We start from the raw sequence: 17,075 nt of genomic DNA, 5'->3' as shown, positions 1-17,075 counted from the left end.
CTTTTGATTGATCCTCATTTCCTCATATGGTTTATAATTTTATATTGTGAGCTCATCTTAAGCAGTGATGGTTCTTCTGTGTGAGTCCTACATACCCCAAATTATGGATTTGCCCCCTGTAATGAGGATTTACATTTGGTTCCTGGAGTTTTCATGGACCAAATTTGTGGGGTTTTTCCCAACTTTTTCATTAATCAGCTGAGAATTCTCATGCTGTAAGACCAGAATAAAATTAGATCCTACACTCAGGCTTGGGGTTTTAATTTCTTAGATGTTTCTTTTTCACTCATACTCACACTTGAATAGTACAAGATTCCTTGCTCTTTTTCATTGCTGGAGCTCTTTTTAGTGCCATTTTTATGGACTAAGCAACTTTGCAAGAGCCTGTCCTTAATTCAGCCTTTTAATTCCATATATTCATCTTAAGTGGACCCAAGGCCATGTCTCTTGTCTCCATGTGAGGTTTATATTCCAACTCCATTCTCTAGGTGCTGGTTCTATCAGTCCAACCTTATAGCTTGAGCTACTAGAGGATTTTCCTTTCTTCCTTCCTGGCCCAATTATCTACTTTTAGAAACACAGTTTATTTGTTTATCAGTAATTTATTGTATTGATTACATTTTACCCCAAATATCTATGTGTTTATTACAGGAGTGAGTCTGCATCAGTCCCTCAGGTTGCTGAACCAGAAGTAGAAAAAAAGGCTTGATTTACACCCAAATTTACATCATATTTAAATAAATAGTCTCTGTTGAATGGGATTACAGGTGATTTTGATCTTCTATTAAAGTCTTACTTTTATTGTCTAGACTTTATACAATGACTATGCAATAGTTTTATTAGTTGAAAATATTATTAAATGATTTCAATTTTGAAAAGAAAGTTTAATGAAAGCTAGATTAGGGTATCATATTACTGTATAGTTCAGAAATTATTTTACTCTTTATCTATGTGAAGCAGGGAGAGAAGTCACACAAAATTCTAAAATTATCTTATGACTTCAGAATACATTACAAATGAAACATCACTATTTCAGGCTAAATGAGGAAAATGAATCTAAGTTAGTCTAAAGCCTGAATATTTTTAATGCTTTTTAAATTTCTTCAAGTAAATGCAATAAATGGAACAAGAAATGGTGTTATTAGGAAAGGTTCTATGTTTTATAACAAACAAATATTAGTTGTTTTATGCTTTTAAGTAGAAAAATATTTCCCACTCCCATCTCTACTCCTCAATCCTTGTATTTACTAGTTACCACTAAAGTCACATATCCTTGAGGTTGTTGGACTGATAACTTTAAATTTATTTATTTATTTATTTTTGTTGGGTCTTCGTTTCTGTGCGAGGGCTTTCTCTAGTTGCGGCGAGCGGGGGCCACTCTTCATCGCGGTGCGCGGGCCTTTCACTGTCGCGGCCTCTCTTGTTGTGGAGCACAGGCTCCAGACGTGCAGGCTCAGTAGTTGTGGCTCACGGGCCTAGTTGCTCCGTGGCATGTGGGATCTTCCCAGACCAGGGCTCGAACCCGTGTCCCCTGCATTGGCAGGCAGATTCTCAACCACTGCACCACCAGGGAAGCCCTGATAACTTTAAATGCCTATAGTTTCAATTTCCTAATGATATTTTTGTATGTTTGTTTCTGGGTGTATCTGGGGATGTGGGGTGTGTCCCAGGGTGTGAGGGCATGTACGTATGTTTGAGGGAGACTGTTGGGGGTGTCTGTGCCTGATGATTTTTACTTTCCCTTTTACTCTTTCAATGAATACACTTACTTTTAACCTTGTCCCCATTCAAATGATCTCTAATTCTAAATTATTGAGGCTCAAATAATGTTTTTCTCTAAATTATTTTCCAATATGTATGTACAGAAATTGTCTTAATTCAAGGGTTTTTAAAAATCTAAATCCTAAAGGAGTGGAAAATATAAAATATCCTCCACAAATGGAATATCAAAACATCACACAGTATAATATCTGAACATTTTGTTCACGGCCCCTGCTTCCTTCAGAAAGCCTTTACAACGAATTTTATTAAAACAAATTCTGTACAGAATAAAAGATTGCCAGTATAACAAAATGTGCTAGACAGTTTCTCACAACAGACTTTCAATGGAATATAAACCTCTAGATGTTATAGCTTTCCTAAGACCTTAGAAAAATTTTAAAGGTTTTCTTAGAGAAGGAAGGAAAAAAGAAAGAAGGAAGAGAGGAAGCAAGGAAGGAATGAAGGGGGGGGGGGGAGGAAGAGAATGATAAAAAAACTAATAAAGTTTTACCAAATATAAATATATTTGTTTATAAATGTAGCATTTCCCATTCCAAATTATTGGTGGTCCTGAGCTAGAAGAAGTAAGGAAAATGGTTCCTATGTTGCGGGTTAGGTGTGCATGGAAGGGCTAACTAACTACGGGAGACTAGAACAGCTAGGCAGTGTCTATTGTGAACCATCTGTTAAGTTGGATAGAAACTAACAGAACTAAATTCAGCCCAGGAAACTGGGAGAGGTGCAGCAGTTCAGGCTTCCCCTTGGTCCGGAGAGCATGGCCACTGGCCATAGGACTTCCCTAACTAGCTAAACTAGCTGAAGATTCCTCCAGTTTAGTCAGACATACCTCTGTCCAATCCCAGATTCTCCCTTTACTGGTTTCATGAGTTTAAGCAAGTTATTTTACTTCACCTTTTTTTTCAGGATCCTTATCCATGTACCTACTTCCTAGGATCTTCATGAAGATCAAATGAGATGATGCCTGTGGAGCCCTTTGCACCATGCCCTGTCACACAGCAAGCACGCATTGTCACAGTTTGTACAGTTACTCTAGTACTTCTGGTAAGCAGTAGGTGTCAGGGAGTGTTCAGTAAGGAGGAAGCTGATATTTGGCAATCCAGGCAGTCAGACAGCATCAGATACAGTTGTCAATGGGTACCAAGCCCACAGCCATGAGCCAAGAGTGAAGGGATCAGACTTCAGTGCCAAGGGAGGATGGAAGGATAAAACTGCCATAGTGGTAGGAGGAAAGCAGAGCTCCCAGCTCAGGATAGAATAAGAGGCAGGATTCAATGGCTGGGACCCAATCCCAGGAAACAAGACAAGGATGTGGTTAGCAAAACTGATGGACAAAATGAAGACTGATCTCAGCTACAAAGCACAGCATAGCCCTGGAGGACCAGGAGCAAAGGGGAATGGATGTCCAGTCTAAAACTTCTGGCCATAGCTTTTGAAACCTGCCATACCCCTCACCCCGCCCCAATTAGCTAATGACTGGTCCTTGAGCCAGAGGGGGCTATACCTGCTGGAGAAGATTAATGGAATTTTTTCAGCTTTATTAATTAATTAATTTTTTATTGGCTTGCTTTTGTTTATTTGTTTGTTTTTATTGGAGTATAGTTGCTTTACAATGTTGTGTTTCTACTGTACAGCAAAGTGAATCAGCTATACATATACATATAATCCCCTCTTTTTTGGATTTCTTTCCCATTTAGGTCACCACATAGCATTTTTTCAGCTTTAGTTTTACTTATTTGTGAACATATATTTATGATTTGGAAGTCAAAACTGTATAGAAAGGTACACACAGCAAGTCTCACTTCCACTGTCTTCTCCATTCCATTCTCTTCCACCCCCTACAGATAACCACCCCCTACAGATAACCAACCCCTACAGATAGTTATCCTTTCAGTGTTTCTTTTTATAAATATAAACAAATACGTGTACATATTCTTACTCCCCTTGCCTGTTATACAAAAGGTAGCACACTGTATAACCTTGGGTTTTTTTACTTAACAAAATACCTTATAGACTTCTCCACGCTGGAAGATGGAAAACTTTGTTCTATTTTATGGCTGCATAGTACTCCGCTGTGTGGATGCGCCATAGTTATTTTGAACAAATTTCCTATCATTGCTGAGTACTTGGGTTGTTTCTAATCTTTTGCTGTTAGAAACAATGTCACAAGGCATGATCCTGGCTATATGTTATTTTGTACTTTTACAAGGTATCAATAGGATGGATGATTAGAAGTGCAGTGGCTGCCCAAAGGTAAGTTCATTGATAATTTTGCTCATTATTACCAAATCTTTCCAAAAGAACTGTTCCGTTTTTCACTAATACTAGCAATATATGAGAATTCCTGTTCCTCCACAGCCTCAACACATTATGTTGTCAAACTTTTAGACTGTTGCCAAGCTGGTGGGAAGATTGTAATTTTGGAGTCTAATGAAAGGTGAATTGTACTTTCATAAAAGCCACACTAAGTAATGTTTTATTATTTGGAGTGGTCCCTCTTCCTTCCTTCTTTTCCTTTTTCCTTTAAATGCCATAGACCCAAATATTTTGTGTTTAGTTATGTGAGCTTAGTTATGTATTCCAAAACCTGAAGTGTTCTGTCTATGATGAATTAGACTGGCTGGTGTAGGTGAGAAAGATGAAGAATTTAAAATCCTGACTGGGGAATTCCCTGGCGGTCCAGTGGTTGGGACTCCGCGCTTTCACTGCTGAGGGCGTGGGTTCAATCCCTGGTCAGGGAACTAAGATCCCGAAAGCTGCACAGCACGGGAAAACAAAACAAAACAAAACTCCTGACTGATGTCTGGGTCCTGAACAGCACATGAACTTCTCCCTCCCCTTGGGTCGTCCTGGCTCCTGGCCACCCTCCCGCCCCTGCACACCAATACAAGCTAGGTCCCCCCAACACTGGGCTGACCTCCCAGCCTTGGCTGAGTGGCATCTCTGCGTGCATTCTCTCACAGCCTGCAGCCCTCTGGCTACCGCCTCACACATACTAGTACCTGTGGCACGTAGGAGGCAGTGGGAAGAATTCTGGAAGCCTTGCGTGCAGTACAATTAGCAGACTAAGAACAAGAATAACCTTGAGAGTTGTGCACAGAGGCCTCAGCCAGGGTGACAGGTTTGTGGAGGAGCACATGTTATTTCCAATGCGTTTTATTTTCAGTGAGTGTGGGTCTGGAAAGATACATCTTTTTCTACCTTGTATTTTTCTAATTTGGACTCTAGGCATTAAAAATGGCTTTGAGTAAATTTCTGGAGCAGGCCTAAGGGTTTTTATGGACAAAGGGGACACTCTTGGTGCCCAGGGCTGGAAGAACAGATGTCAACAGAGAGTCCTGCGTGTGCTGGCACGCCTGCCTCTCCGTCCTGGAGGAGATGCTCCCACTTCTGCAAGGCCCCTGCTGCCAAACGCGGGGCCACCTTCACTGGGGAATTTTCATACGAGGCTGCCAGAAGCCAAATTAACACTCTTCTGAGACTGTGAAATAGATAAATATATTTCCCCCCAAACTCTGGAATATAAAACTATTCAAAACAAAGAAATAAAATCAGATTCTGCCAGAATAATACACGGCCAAGACTGTCACATCATAGCTAACATCTTATACTGGGACGAAAAAAAATTAGAAGTTAAACCAAAGTATCTGGAAAAAACATCTCCACTCAGCTATGATTAGCCTAGTTTTAGATCAATCATGCTAATAATTTTATTTTTTGTAGTACAAAGAAATATCTAGTATCTATATCTAATAATTGTAATAATCTTGAGCTCTTCGGAATTATACTGACAAAGATTTTGCAGCAGTATATTTTAGTTATAGCACCTTTAAAAAAAATGCTAAGTCTACAGGTGGCCAAAAAGTCTTTTTTCATGCTAGTTAGAACTTATATGTATGGTCCTCTCCACGAAAATCTTATTTCCCCCGTGTTCTTCCAGATATCTCCTCCGATACTGCCGACTGAAAAGTATTGAAACATCCATGATAGCTGTTCCTCCGTCTTTGACTCTTGTTACATGGAGTGGGGAACTTTTCTTTCATATTGTCCCAAGGCAAAACTCCCCATTTGTTAAGGAGGGACCCTGAGGAGGTCATGCCGTGGGAAGTTCTCCAGCTCCAGGAGAGAATGCTGATGCTCTGTCTTGTTGCAGGAGGGAGGTTGTCTCACTTTCTCTTTCCTGCACCAACCACCATGAAGTGCATCTGGATGAGCAGAGTGGCTGGCACTTGTCTTGCAATAATATGGTTCTACTGGGCGATCTTCTGAAATTGCTGCCCATATCCTGACATGGGAAGGATTCTGCTTAATTTCCTTAGAATAATGAATTGATTACTAAGGATACATTCTCATGCGTAGGGACTTCGTGACTGTTCAGGAAGTGTCAGAGGAGCTCAGGGATATCAGTCACATTGGTACCATGCTGGGGGAGGAGGTGATGTTGCCCTCTTATCACACTGACAGGTTGCAGAGGTCATTCATTCATTCAACAAACACTAATGGAAGACCAGGTCCTACATTAGGCCCTGGATATTAAAAAAAAAATGTGGGGTGCCTTCCTGGAGCACTCAGTCTAGGGGTGGAGATGTAAAAATGCACAAAAATTTACAGTATAATATAATAAGGGCTAAGACAGCGATGTCCACAGTTGGTTTCGTAGCTCACAGGTGACTGTTCCACTAGGTGTGTGGGAACCGTGATCAGGAAGACTTCACAATGGGAGTGACATTTGGGCTGAACTTTGGAAGACCAGAGCTCTTGACCAAGCAGTGGGAAAGAGACTAGAAAGTAGCAAATGTAAAGGCAGAGAGGTGTGAGAGAGTCTGGTGGGGCAAGTGATTAGAAATGTAATCCATCAGGGACAACATCTCAGAGCAGGTGAGCAGTGAGCCAGACTCTGGAGGAAGTGGCTGGACATTCAGAGGAATTAAGCCCACAGAGAGAGGAATCAGCAAAAGTGTATCAGGGCAGAGAGGGTGCCATCTTGGCCAGGGCAGGGCTGTCCCCAGGTTCACCGTTCCCTGCGCTTCTCCCTTCCCTCTGGCTTTGATACCAATGTTCTTCTGTAGTGGAGCCGGTTCACTGTGCTTCATTATCTCCTCCAAAGTAAAAGTGTTCCACATCATCCACTGTCCTCTCCAGCCACAGAATCATGGAATGATCTTTGGCCTGGAAACACATCCCCATTCTGCCTCCCCCTCCTTCTCCCTCTCCCCATCAGTGCCTACCTTGATCTGCCAAAGGTCAACCGTAACACAGCAATGACAAATTCTGGGATTCCAGCCTTTAGGAAATGCTTGAGGATCCGCAAGCCTGAGCTCTTAGGATGGAAAGCAAAACTTCTTCAATATTTAGATATGCTTTCCTTTTCATACTTTCAGCCCATTAATATGTTACACTGTTTCTGAGGGTAACAGAATTCTCCAGTAAACAGAATTTGTCCCTGCCATCTCAGCCTCCCATTCACCGCAGTCACTCCTCTTCCTCTCACCTTCTCTCTGGTACCCACATCCTGCTTCTCATCCCCTCTTCCACATCAAAGCAGGCCTTCAGGCGTAGATCCGGAGTATATTCACCATAAGGTGTAAATGACTGATAGAAGCTTAAGGTATTCCTCGTTATAAGCATATTTGTATTTTGACAGGGCTCAAAGCCTTTAGAGAAAGGAACAAATCCATAAAGATTTAATGGAGAAATTTTAATTAGGCAACAGGAGGAATGTTTGGGGTTGAGTGGAGTATACCTGGTTTTCCTGAAATCACATGCCAGACAACTATTCTATTTAGAAATTCGAATACATACACACACACATACCCTACTTACCTGTTTAATTCCAGGTAGTATGTTAAATGCTTTACAAATACTCTCTCATTTAATTCTTACACCCCAAATCCTGCAAAGCAGACATTTAGTGTTTCACATACATTCTGCCGCACAACAAGGTTAAGTAAATTGCCAAACATGCACAGCCCATAAATAAGGAACTGGGATGTGAATCCAGCTTCTTTCTACAGATCAGGAAGCCCCTCGAGGTAACACTCTTTTCATGTGGTGGGAAGCAGTCTTCCTGCTTGCCTCCTGGGTTGCTGAGTTAACGAACATATAGAGCTTTAAAAATCTTTTCCAATAAGTCATCTTAAAAAGCGCCCTTAATCATCTTTGTTTTTCTCTGAACTCCCCAGACTTTGTGTATGTCATCCTCATAATGATGTGCCCCGAATAAAACATAGTGGCCTGTTCTATTTTCATTTTTCAGCCTGTGCAGGATATAAAAAATAAACAGCATATGGTGAAAAGTTAATGTGATTAAAAAAAAATAAGTTCACTTAAAATAATCCACGGGCTTTTCTACATGGGTTCTTGGTCTGGTTTCAAAAACCACAGGAGTTTTACTATGCTTTAGAAAAGGGTGAATATTTGCATTGTTTCTATTGGGGTCAGTGGAAAACCAATCTCATAGAATCGGCACTAATAATCATGTTGTTTATAAACAAGTGCCACGCTAAACTAGTACAGACCAAGACTACTGTGATGTGCTCCAGCATTAAACACACTCAAAGCAACACTGTAACTCTCTCTCCAGTTATAAATCTCATGCCAACACAATGTTTCTTTAGCCAACAAGAATAATGAAGTCTTACCTAGAGAATAAGATGGGACATCAGACAAATAGGTAGACCTGACCTTTTAAGAAAAACTTCCTATACCTTGAGGCAAATAAAAAATGAATTTAGGAATCCTGTCTTTATTTTAAAAGTGTAACTACATAAAAAGTCATTGTTGCTTAAGCTACATCAGTTCTCAGCACTGAAAGAAACAAGTAATTTGAAAAGGCACGTAAATAATTTTATTGGCACATTTGTGTTCAGCCACAAAGTTCTCTCAACAATTAAGTGCAGAGCCCACTGTGGGTCCAGGATTGTTCTGAGCATTGTGGAAGATGGAAGAGAAACTGAAGATAGGGACTTTATCCTTCAGGAATTGATGATCCAGCTACAGAGATGTTAGGTCCTTAATAAAATAAAGAATAGTATCAAACACTTCCCTTGTGCCAGGCACTGTGCTCAGAGATCTGCAGGGATTATTTCCTCTAATCCTCAGAAGCCCAGAGAAGTAGGTACTACTATTTTACACAGGAGGAAATCAAGGTTTAAGAGGTTAACTGAACTCTCAAAGAGTTGTGAGAATTATATAAGAAACCATAACGCACTATATCAGTCTAGTGTAGATTTTGTTTCCTAGTGAAAAAAAAGAAAAAAGAAAAGAAAAAAAACCCAAACAAAACAAAGCAAAAAAAAAAAAAATCAGTAGCTTAAACAGTTAGAGATTTATTTTTCTCTCTCATAAACCAAGTCCGGAGGTAGATAGTAACTAAGCCAGCACCACAGCTCTCCTTCAACACAGGGACACACCTACCTCCAAGGCATCTGGGAAATGTGCAGACATTTTTTTCTTACAAGTGGTCATGTGCCCTGTTGAAAAGTGGGGCTTTTACTACAGGTGAGGAGAACAGATATTAGGTTAGGCAACTTGCATCTCTGCCACATGTTCGCAGAGTGCTGGGCCCAGGACAGACACAACAAAGGTTAAGTGATAATAATTATAAAACTCAAAGCAGCCCGGAAGTGGCTTGGTTTATTGATTAAGTACAACTATGTCTGCCCGAGGTTTTCCCTTTTCTAGACTCCTGCCCTATCCCTAAATAGGCATGTGAGTGAGAGGAAGGGAGTGCGTGCTGGGTGCTCCAAACGCTGCCTCCTGGGAGCACCGACTCCCAGGCCTGGCCTCTCTATTTCCTCCTCCAGACCCTAGAGGTGGTTTGCCCCAACGTTTGCACCTGTGGAAAGGTGGCAGAAAGCCAGGTCATGACACAAAATAAGGACAATGCCCAGCCTTGGGCATTTCCCAACCTGGGCTCCTGCTTTCTTCCCATGCCCACTTTCAGGGACTGCAAATGACAGCTCTGGCCTCTCGCAAATGCAGAAGGAACAGGGCAGTCACACTGCGTTAACTCCAGGGGATAAGCAGCCACCCTGGACAGAGGTGTCCTTTAGATCAGTGACACCAAGCATGGCACTCCTTGGTGCTGTGCAGACAGGAGGCTCTGGAAAGGGGGCAAATTGTAACTTATGGGTTGAGTGTCAACTCATTTGGTTTATTTGTTTCAAAGAGTTTTCCATGGATCATCTCAATCTCACAAATTCCTAGGTGAGAGAGAAGGCTCTCACATCGCAAAATATTTGCACCGTGTGGATCTGAGGAGTTTCCCTCAGCTTCTTAAAACTTCTAAGTTGTTTTTAGGTTTAAGATTCTATGACGGACAGAGTTGGCTTATCATAACGGTTGGGGTGTGGTACAGAGAAAACTGGGTAGGATAGATGGATAGGGTGAAGTGAACAGGACGGTAGGGATAAAAACGGGAGTTTCCAGCTGGTTCATCATCGGTTTGGACCAGGAAGGGGGGGAGATAGAAAAAGAAGTGAGAGGTAGGAACTTGATCCTTCCATTTGCTCACCCCCATATCTAATCTATTACCAAGTTCTGTGTTATTTCCTTGCCCTCCCTTCCATGGAGGGCCACTGCAAACATGCACGATGCTTTGTGCAAATTAGAAAAAGACACCCCATCCTCCAGCAGACTCAGTCCTGTGCCAGGACTCAATGGGCAGCAAATAAGGCTCTGGCTGAACTGCAACCCCCATTCACATCCTTGGTTGGAAGCCCTTGCTCAGTGAAGAATCCGCAGATTCTTAAGTGGTGGACTCAAGTGGTGGACTCTTAAGTGGTGGAATCAGTTCACTTACCTCCATCCCCATGGTCCCTCCTGCCTCCTTCCGGCTCCATCATCTCTCATCTCTCACGTGGACGACGCTCCGTCATGACAGGTAACTGGGAGAGGGTGTACAAAGGGTCTCAAATTCAGGCTTGGTGTGGTTGCCAAGTAAGGTTATTCATACAAGGACTAGACGAAAAGGTGTTCATCCTATTATTTGTTTTTAGACTTGTGATCGATTTAACAGACCACCCAGCCTGTGGGGCACGGCACTGTGAATTAATCAAACATAAATGAATCTTAGAGTTATTCTGTGAAAAACACATTTGTATCACCTTCTATTTTTGAGGCCGAGTATGTTTTAAAGGAACCCGTGAACATTAAAATAGACTCATCTTACGATGCTCTTTTATTATCCCTTAGCATCGCAGAGTACCGGGAGGCGCCCCGCACGAGCGCGGCCGGCCGGGGCCGAGCCGCGGGAGCCTGGACTCCCGGGACCGGCCCCACGCGCACGCCCACCCGCCCTGGCCCCGCCTCTCTTCCCAGCAGCCCGTGGGTCCCGTGACCACCCCGGGCCCCGGCTCGGCCCCCGGCTCGGAGGCTGCAGCTACCTCGCGCGGCTCTCGGATCGCGAGCCCAGCGCGGGGGCCCCTCCTCCGCGGCCGCGGCGGCGCTCCTGCCCGTCTCCGCCCCCAGCCCCGCTGGCCTCCTGCTGTCTGCGACGCTCTTTCCCTTCCTTCCCGGGTTCATTTCTCCTCACTTTTCGGTGGTCAGTCCCAGCCACGTTTCCTCCGGGAAGCCTTCCCTCGGGCCCCAGTCTACGTCAGCTTCTTCGTTTATTTCCCGCATAGAACCCTGGCATCTTTCCTTCCGAGCACGTTATCTCTGTGCAATTTGACACTTATTGGTGGGATCATTTGATTAATGTTGAGCTGGTAGACGGTGCAGGAAGTTCCTCCCCCCCCCCCCCGCCCCCCTCAGTGTAGTGGCCGCAGAGCCTAGCACAGGGCCGGTGCAGAGTTAGGCAGGGCTCGGCAATGATTTGCTGGCTGGCTGGCTGGATGAATGAATGAATGAATGGGGTTGAGCCAAGAAGCTACCTTCTCAGCAGCTCCTTGTGGGTTATGCTTTGGGAGGGAAACCTATATCCCACATGGTCCCTGAGAAAGCAGAGCAGGTCACAGCACCACAGGGAGATGTACAGCTTCAGAGGAGACGTCTGAGGGTCAGAGAAGGGGCCAGATATAGGCCCCTGAATTTTAAGTCCTATAGTAACATACTACAATGTGGAAATTTCCTTTAAGTAAGGGAGAGAAAAAAATATTTATGCTTAACCACTGGGCATTTCTAGAGGAATGCATTGATAAGCAAATTCCCCAATGAAATTATATCATTTGGTATAACAGCAGCATATCACCAAGCCCTTTGGCCCTTAGAACAATCAGATGACTGTCAGTAATTTGCCCTTAAAGATGCCTACTGATTCCCTTAATGAATTAGGGACAAAGCAATCGAAGATAAGGAGGGTGAAATAAATATCACGAATGCACTACATTAATGCACATGAGGTATTGTTTGGAATTTATTGTGCTTGATAAGTAGTTTTATTTTAGAAGGTTATATGTACTATGAAGCAATTAATCACATATGACAAAGACTCAGAAGGCCTTCAGATAGGTCGCTAAAATCTTTCCATAAAATTGAGGTATTAACTCTCCAAATGATTTCCCTTATATTCTTGATTATTACAAAATGACCTCAAATATGTTTACTTCCCAAGTATTTATTTATGAGGAACTAGAGTGGTGTTATCAATAAAGTGCCTTTATCCAAGCAGCAGGTTATCAGTGACAGAAGCCATGTAGATGAGTATATGTCACGATGTAATCATAGGTGCTCAATAAGTGATTCTGATGATGGCAAAATGAGGACAATCTTGGGAATCAAGTGAAAGAACTGCCATTGAACACACATTTGTCTAAAAGTTATAGAACATTTCTAAACTAGGCTGTAATAAAAAAAATTTTATTACACATCATTCAAAATATGGACAGTCCCGTATAAGATACATAGTACAGTGTTCCAAAATGTATTAAGGAAATAAATGTAATTTATTTCACTGCTGTTACTATGTTTCTAGGGACTTTGGCGAGAAATTACAGTAGCCTAATGGTAAACCTGACTTAGGGCTCTGGAAGTCTAGCTCCAACATTGGTGGGTTCCCAGCATCATGTCAAAGCCGTGCCAGACTGAGTATTAGGGCGAGGTGCCCGGCTGATGGCAGCCAACAGGGCAGACCTGCAGGGAATGTTGTTAGGTGGGGAAGCCTGAACTTACTTCTTTCCTGGCCAGATCCTCCAAGATGTTTCAGGGCAGCCCTAAGTATGTTTTAGATAATAGTTTATCTCCCCTGTTGAGGACAGGGCGAAGGTAATATTTATCTTTTTATTCTCAGGGAATGTCACAAAGTAGATTCTAGATAAGTTTGTTAAAAAAAAAAAAGTGTAGTTTATCCCTATCCCCATCGAGGTTTATTATCCCCACTATAATATTCTTAGTAAATATAGTAGCGCTATTGTTAGGGTCCCCAGATTTATTTAAATTTTTTCTTGCCTAGATTTTTTTCAAATCCTAATTGTTTTGCATCCTAAACTTATGGGCCACTATTAAATTTGCATAGTTGTTTCAAGCCAAATGCTACATCCCGTATCTTGCGTTTACTTAGTTATTCACTGCCAACGTCTAAATCAGAGACGTGAAAAGGACAATTGTTTAGTGCTCTTTAAAGTCGCTGACCAAGATTAGTAGGGAAATCCCATTAGCTCCATTCATCGCATTTCTCATAAATCTAAAAGGAAAGCAAGTATCCAAAGCCTTATTCTTTAATAGTTCTTACTTGTAAAACCTTGACAGGGCTTTATTCTAAATTGCTTCCAAATGATGTAAAGAATACTGAGAAATATGATGGGTAGTGAATCGTGATAGTTTCAGTTATCGAATAAATAACCAGAACAGTAAAAGGGGACTAATCTTAAAGCAAACAGGATGATGGGCTACGATGAGGCAAAAAGAACAGAACCGTGGCATTCTTAAACTACCATCTGGCTCAATCCTCTTTAAGTGGGCAAGTTTGAAGAGCCTTTTATTCACTGCCCTAAAACTTATTCAAAGGGTATTGTATTTGAATATTAATTTTTCATATAGTTAAAAAACCTCACCAAACCCAACCCCATTTTTGTAGCCAAAAAGTAATGTTTAACAAAGTAATGGGTGATCCTCTGGCTAAACACGAAGGCGTGGGGCAACCTTCGAGCGGCAGTTTGGCTGCAGGCGTGGCGAGGCCACTCTGCAGCTTTTGGGCCTTCACTTCCTGGGCTCCTTCGTGGCTAGAGTAACTTATTAAAGTTGTCACCACGGTTTGAAATTTAGGCAAGAGGTGTAAAAATAAAAAATTCCTTAGGAAAAGAGGACGCGGTGATTTCTAGTATTTTATTTTACATTAAAAAAAATACTGTAGAATTGCCATATAGGATAATTGAGGCAACTGACACAATAGAAAACATAATTTATAGTTCAAGTCATGCTTTTGTGAAATTGTGAACCTATTTCATCACTTTCTAACAGACCCCTGACAACTGTGATTTCATTTAAGTCCTGGATTTTTAAATGAAACTGTTAAGAGGCTTTTATTTTGTTTTTCCGAGAAGGTGTGTTTGAGAAGCCTAAGTTGAATAAACAGGAGCCCACTACTTATCTTCAGCAAGAAGCTTTTAAAAAGGTATTTTAGCATTCTCTGTGGTTTAAGAGACAAAACCAAGTCCTGCTGGCTTTGTGTGTTGTGCTTCTCGTACAGACTGCAGTGCCTTCTGTCTGCTTTAGGGTGTGGCATCTGCCATTGGGGAGGAGAAACTGGCATGTGTCGCCTTTTATAGCAGACTGATTTCATTGTGCTGGGGGCCTCTATTTCATAGCCTCTTGGCTCCAATCTTCTAGTTGACTTGCTGAAGCAAAAGGAATTAAAAGAGATTTCGACCTACATACCTAATTTTTTTTTAAGTTTCATGATTTTTCTATATGAAAAAAAATTTTTTTAAAAGGGCCAGAGGTGAACTTGGTGACTCATTTTCCCTTTTTAGGATTAGCTGTGAAAATAAGCCACAAAATACAGCTACACTTGTACGAACTGACTTTGATGTATTTTATCAGTTTGAAAAAATGCATTTTTATGATTATATGTATATATTTAGTTTGACTATAAATGTTTAAAAGCATACATATGTAATGGATTTTAGAATATATGTATAAACACATATACACAAAACACTTATATTTATATTTGCATATGAAAAACTTAAAAAATTCAACTTATGTGGTATAATCATATAATTAGTATGTATTTGAATATATAAAGGGAGAAAATGCAGGAGAAAATGTCAAAGAGGCACACTAACAAAGATGTAGTATTCTCTTGGCAAAAACTGATGAATGATTTGGCATGAATTTACCTTACGGTTCTGTTATTCTCTCTTACACATGATGATATAACTCCTGTTTTCCAGTTGTTTGCAATTTGTTGAATGCAAATTTGTGGTTTCTACACTCTATAATGACCCTTGGGTGTGCACCTGATTCCCCTTCCCCCAATCAGTCACCAGTTTTTCACATCTATCATTTTCTATTTAGTCATGTAACATATTTACACTCGGTCAAGCAAACAAAAATAACCACTGCAGTTGAAATAAACTAAAACAGCCTTTATGGAAAGCTGAAGAATGAGATGATTTTAGAAAGCTACATTCTACCAAAATCATATATATCATTTCAGCTAGCAGGACTTCTTGAAAGCTCTGGTTTCAAGTGCTTTCTCTCCATGAAAACTGAGTCCACACTAGTACACTAGTACAACTGAGCTATTGTTCAGGTTAAGAAGTCCTGCTTTTGAAGATATTCAACATGTTACCAGGTGACAAATTCACAATAATAAAAACATTTAAAGCATCAAAAAGTGATAGAACAATGGATAGTATTTAAAAAAAAAAAAACAAAGCGTGAACGTTTTTGCTCTAGGATTAGATTTGACGGATTTATTATCATTATTGATCTTATGTTTATTAAATATAACATGTATTTCTTTTAGTTTTGTTTCACATCACTTAGAAATGAACCCATATCAAGAGGGTTAATTGTGCACATAACCTCTGAAATAGGATGAAAAGCGTCATACAGATGTATGAAGAGATAAACCTTAGCTATTATGGCGCCAATAGTTAAATTTCCACGTGCAAGTTGTTGGGAGCATAAGGTATCACTCTACATATTTGAGAACGTTCCCTTCAGAGAGCAGACAGACAAGTGCATTGCAGGAAAAATGCTCCTTTGGGACTACTTCGTGTTTTCATTGATAAGCCTACGTACACATATAAGACGCCTTAAAAAGAAGTTATATCAACGTTATCTTTGGGCAGGTGCAGTCAATAATAAGCATATATTGAGTACCTGCTGTGTACAGGGCACAGCGCTCCTGGAATGTGCTAACCTTCACTTAAACGCTTTTCTAATTTTGCAGTTTGAAGAAGTTGTGGGAAATACGCTGATGGCCCGAAATCAAGTGAGAGAGGCTAGCATTCTGAAAAATTACATAACTCTTGGGAGAGGCAGTACTTTTGCACAGATTGCCCAAATATTTTCTTTCTCCGCCGGCTCCTCGTAACCTTTGAGGCCAGCGGACAACTTTGTTCCTCAGTCCTTCTGCCTCTTTTGTCTGCTCGTCAGACTCGTTTTCCACCTTTGTATCGGGCCTTTTAGACGTGAAAACAAACACGCGAACGCCCGGTTGGCAAGGAGACGGAGGCACGAGGGGAAAGTGCAGGCTCAGTTGCCCCACGCCGACGCCGCGCTCGGGCGCCTGCGGCGCCGCCCGAGCCCCCGGCCTGGGGCCGCCGGTTGCCCGCGAGGGTGCGCCCGGGCGGGCGCAGGGCCCGGCGGGCGAGCGGCGGCGGCGGCGGCGGCCGCGGCCCGGGCCGACTCCAGTCCGCGTTTTGCGAGTGCGCGCGAGTAATCAGAGAGAAGTGGATAATAGTTGCTCAGGCTCGCTCGGCTCCCTCCTCATGCCATGCTGGGCCCGATAGGCTCAGTCAGTCGTGTATTTACCCATATCCGGGTTAGAGAGGAAAAGAGAAAAGTTTCATTTAAACCTGAACTAAAACTTTCACCATGAAATCACACAGCGAGAGAACAGGCCCAGACCGTAGGCGGACTCCCGGTTCGGCTCCGGCGGGGGCCTGTGGAGGGGGAGGGGGCTCGCCTCGATTCCCGTCGGGGCGTGTGGATGCGCACAGGAGGGGCTGTGACTAAAAAGTGGGTTTTTATTGTCTCCCCCCCCGCCCCACGCCCGGCCTCGCCACGCCGCGGCGATCATGGCCGCGCGGGGCAGCAGCGGCGGAGGCGGACGGCGGCGAGGGGCGCGGGCTGGCAGCGGCGAGCGGCTGGCGCCTCCCGGGCAGCGGCCGGCGACAGGGGCC

The sequence above is a fragment of the Balaenoptera musculus genome, chromosome 12, assembly GCF_009873245.2.
Source record: "Balaenoptera musculus isolate JJ_BM4_2016_0621 chromosome 12, mBalMus1.pri.v3, whole genome shotgun sequence".
In the NCBI taxonomy this organism is placed as follows: domain Eukaryota; kingdom Metazoa; phylum Chordata; class Mammalia; order Artiodactyla; family Balaenopteridae; genus Balaenoptera; species Balaenoptera musculus.
Note: the sequence above shows the minus strand (reverse complement) of the source record.